This window comes from Octopus bimaculoides, chromosome 2 (assembly GCF_001194135.2).
Source record: "Octopus bimaculoides isolate UCB-OBI-ISO-001 chromosome 2, ASM119413v2, whole genome shotgun sequence".
NCBI classification, from domain to species: domain Eukaryota; kingdom Metazoa; phylum Mollusca; class Cephalopoda; order Octopoda; family Octopodidae; genus Octopus; species Octopus bimaculoides.
In genome coordinates, this window is record NC_068982.1 from 63,560,767 (window position 1) to 63,565,607 (window position 4,841).

Consider the following 4,841-nt stretch of genomic DNA (forward strand, 5'->3'; position numbering starts at 1 on the left):
GCGCGTGTGTGTATAGGTATGTATCTATGTGTTTGAATCTTTGTATTCATGTTGGTCGTCCACCGTCGCCTGAAAACCGGTTCGTCAAAAAGAGACCGATAGAAAAAGTATCAGGTTCAAAAGTAAGTACCAGGGTAAATGTGTTCGACTAAACTCAATCAGGTGGTGCACCAGCTTGTATGCACTCCAAAGACTGAAGCAAGGAAAAGATAAAGATTTTAACAAATAGCTATTTCCTACACAAAGTTATCGAAATATTCTTTCTCTTACTTTTAACTCAGAGCTAACGTAGAATTTATACGTGAAGATTAGTTAATTTAAATCAAAAACATTAGCATTCTTTCTGAATAGTGTCTTCTGAAGATTATCTAGTTATGTCTGTGTTAACATAGTGAAATGAGCCAAAAAAAGAAAACAAAAACAATTGGGTATTACTATAAACTACATCCAGTAGTAGGATAATGGGGCCATGGTTCCGGGTTCAGTCCTACTGCGTGGGACCTTCGGCAAGTGTCTTCTACTATAGGCGGCGAGCTGGCAGAAACGTTAGCATGCCGGGCGAAATGCTTAGCGGTATTTCGTTTGGCGTTACGTTCTGAGTTCAAATTCCGCCGAGGTCGACTTTGCCTTTCATCCTTTTGAGGTCGATAAATTGAGTACCAGTTACGCACTGGGGTCGATGTAATCGACTTAATCCCTTTGTCTGTCTTTGTTTGTCCCCTCTACGTTTGGCCCCTTGTGGGCAATAAACAAATAAGTGTCTTCTACTATAGCCTCGGGCCGGCCAAAGCCTTGTCAGTGGATTTGGTAGAGGGAAACTGAAAAAAGCCTGTAGTATATATGTATATATATGTGAGTGTGTGTGTGTGTGTGCATGGTTGTGTGTCTGTGATTGTCCGCCCAACATCGCTTGACAACCGATGTTGGTGTGTTTACGTCCTCGTAACTTAGCGGTTCGACAAATAACCCGATAGCATAAGTACTAGGCTTACAAAGAATAAGTCCTGGGGTCGATTTGCTCGATTAAAGGCGGTGCTCCAGCATGGCCACAGTCAAATGACTGAAACAAGTAAAAGAGCAAAAGAGTAAATTAAATAGTTTCCCACAAAAATGGGAAATACTTCTTTTACTTCTTTTACTTGTTTCAGTCATTTTGACTGTAGCCATGCTGGAGCACCGCCCTTTAGTCCAGCAAGTCGACTCTAGTACTTATTCTATCGGTCTCTTTTGTCGAACCGCTAAGTTACGAGAACGTAAACACACCCGCATCGGTTGTCAAGTGATGTTGGGACACACACACACAAACATACACACACACACACACAAACATACATACACACACACGCACGCACGCACACACACACACACACACAAACATACATACACACACACACACTAACATACATACACACACACACGCACACACACACATGTATATATATATATATATAAGACGGGCTTCTTTCAGTTTCCGTCTACCAAATCCACTCACAAGGCTTTGGTCGGCCCGAGGCTATAGTAGAAGACACTTGCCGAAGGTCCCACGCAGTGGGACTGAACCCGGAACCATGTGGTTGGTAAGCAAGCTACTTACCACTCAGCCACTCCTGCGCCTATAAAAAATTTCCCTCTTGAAGAGGACAATAGTTCACTAACAAAGTCCAAATCCCACTCCCGTTAGGAAGAGGGGTACAAAAATTAGTCCAAAAAGACTACACACAGTTTGACAAAACAACGTTCATAAAAATGCCACAATGGTCAACAAATACTGGTCAATAAGTCCTTCTCCTTTAGTTATACCCCGGTAAAACCGGGAAATAATTCAACAATGTTCAACAATAAACTTTAACGTTCAACAAATAACAATAACAATTCCAAACGGTAATCTAACGTTTTCAACAACAGCCGCAAAAAAGGTTTACCAGCAGCGAGGAAGACACGTCTGACAAAAATTCAGGAAGCAAGCTTCTTACAATACAGCCACGCCTGTTCATATATATGTGTGGAGATTTGTACATACACACTCACATATACACGCACATACCTACATACATACATACATACATACATGTGAAAGAGACAGTGCGATATAGATATATACATATATGTATAAAACGTTTTTATAGATCTCAAAGGGCAGATGTTTGTGTGTGAGATGTGTGGGGTCGGGGGTGCACGTGTGTGTGTGTGCGCGTGTGATTGAGTGAGTGAGTAAGAGAGAGAGAGTACATGAGTGAGTGAATGAGTGAGTGAGTGAGTGCGTGAGTGAGTGAGTCAGTCAGTTAGTGAGGAAGTGAGTGAGCGGGTGAGTGAGTGAGTGTGTGAATATGTGTATGTGTATGCACGTCTAGTAGATAGTGGAGACGAGTAGAAGAATGAAAAATGGAAGACAGAGCGAATGATGAAAGGGTATATTTAGATTTATTATTGTAGAATTGTAAAATCAATTTTTTGTTATTGGCCGGGGGAGAGAAATTTTCTTTTCAGTTTGTCAGCAAAGTAAAGTGTGGAACATACGCTTTGTCATTTGACAGAAGAATATTTCGATCGATACAGAGAATAACGTTGAGAATGGTAGCAGGCCGTAAGGTAAAAATATCACTTCTGCCATGATCAATTACTGTCCAAGAATGTTTCCAAGCAACTTGGATCAATAATTCGTGTGATTGCGGTAAATACATTTTTTATTGTTTTCCTTCTTTCTCTCTTTATTTCTTTGTTTCTCTGTTTGATTTTCTTCTAGATCATAATAAAATGGTCCTTTGGGAGTCAGATGTGGATTCACCGTTTTTGGTCCGGGAAGAATTTTTTTTTTCTTTGTCAACTTGTTATGAAGAAAGAAAATAAGAATCAAAAATGACAATAATTAAATAATATAACAATTAAAAAGAGTAAAAACATTACAACAGCAGCTTCTTCTGAGAATAATGCTGATGGTGGTGGTGACGGTGGTGGTGGTAATATTAATCCTTTCTACTAAAGGCCTGAGATTTGAGGGAGCGGACAGTTCGATTACATCACCCAAGTGTTTCACTGGTACTTAATTTATGGACAACAAAAGGATGAAAAGCAAACTCGACCTCGGTGGAATTTGAATTTAGAACGTGAAGCGGGACGAAATGCCACTAAATAAATTGTCCGAAGTGCTAATAATTCTGGCAGCTTGCTGCTTTAACAATAATAATAATAACAACAACAACAACAAAAACAACAACAACAACAACAACAATAATAATAATAATAATAATAATAATAATAATAATAATAATAATAATAATAATAATAAATAATAATAATAGAAATTGTCCTGATGCAATATCAGGCAGCAGCTCTTATAGCTTCTGATCTTAACTGACAGGAAGTGTTATAATGTAAATTGTTTTGTCTTGCTATAAAAGATGGGCTACAGTAGATATTCTGCTCAATACCACAGATTTGCTTTCAGTTGTTTGACCCTACCAGTTGAGCATGTCCCTTAGTGGCTGACGATATGCGCATCTCTGATCACTAGTAGAAGTAGTAGGAGACCATCATAGCCATGTGTTGAGAGGAATTCTTTGGGGTCTGGATAATTCACCTTTGGAAACATGGGTCTTTTGTTCAACAACCTTAAACTACCCTTATTCAGGGACCTTTTGAGTGGTATGGGCTATTCAACCTGAAGAAAATTCTAACTGGACCCACCTACAAGGTTATACGCTGTCTATTTCGATATATGAGATCACTATGCCGCACATATATGGTTGTGATGCATGTGCCTGATGTACCCTTATCAGACGGGTAGTCATGATGGGTATACTGGGCTCGTATATTTTGTCCCAGTATCACTATGATGACATGCACTGCTCTCTCACTCAATAATAATAATAATAATAATAATAATAATAATAATAATAATAATAATAATCTTGTTAAAAAGTTCAACAATGACACTGGGATGAAGCCACTTTTGTAAGAGGCAAGCTCAAGCAGACAGTTTCCATTGGAATAGATTCCGACTCTACCATCAAGAAATTTGACACAAAGGGAACTTGACATAACAAATACCTGGGGAGAAACGAAGGAGATGGTATACAACATGACACTTATGAAGGAAAAAATAGGAAAGTAGTAATACATACTAAAAGTAGGCACATACTAAAAACTGAACAAAACTCCAATAATCGCATCGAAGTCATTAACAACCTGGCACTTACAGTATTCCAATATAGTTTTAACATCACTACCTGGAATCTTACAGAGCTCCAACGCCTGGACAGGAAGACAAGAATGCTACTAACATCTAAGAATATGCACCACCCAAAAGCAGATGCTGATCGTCCGTACAAACCTAGAAGTAATGGGGAAGAGGAATGATGCAGGTAGGACTGTGCTATAAGACCTCTACAATAGCAATGAACAGGTGCTTATCTACTACAGAAGACTGGACGCTGCGGATTGTGTGAAAACATGGAAGAAGCAAAAAATCACATTCTACTGTCAAGAAGCTTGCAAATTCCCAAGAGAACTTGGCATTAACGCTGAAATAGTTGAGGAACCTGAAACCACTGCCACAAAATAAGCAAAATGGATCAAGCAGACTGCAAAAACGGACGGGAAACAATAAATAGAGGAGCGGTGGAGCCAGAAGCCTCTGCATGGACAGTATATACTTCAAAGTCGAAATGCTGATGCAGACCAAGCAGCAACCCATCAATGCCTGAGAAGTTCAAGGTGGAAAGCAGACTGAAGGCTTCATATTGACAGCACAAGACCAAATCTTACTTACAAGAAACTGTCAGACTATATACATACACACACATATATATATATATATATATATATATATATATATATATATA

At 39.0% G+C, this 4,841-nt stretch overlaps 1 protein-coding gene across 1 annotated transcript in view; it reads right to left on the reverse strand.

Moving 5' to 3' along the window:
• Positions 1 to 2,402: 2,402 nt before the first annotated feature.
• LOC106872621 (glutathione peroxidase) overlaps positions 2,403 to 4,841 on the reverse strand; it is a 131,820-nt gene continuing 129,381 nt past the window's right edge. The window contains exon 4 of the mRNA XM_052977462.1: positions 2,403 to 2,824. The gene's annotated coding sequence lies outside the window, so the exon portion shown is untranslated. The remainder of the gene's footprint in view (positions 2,825 to 4,841) is intronic.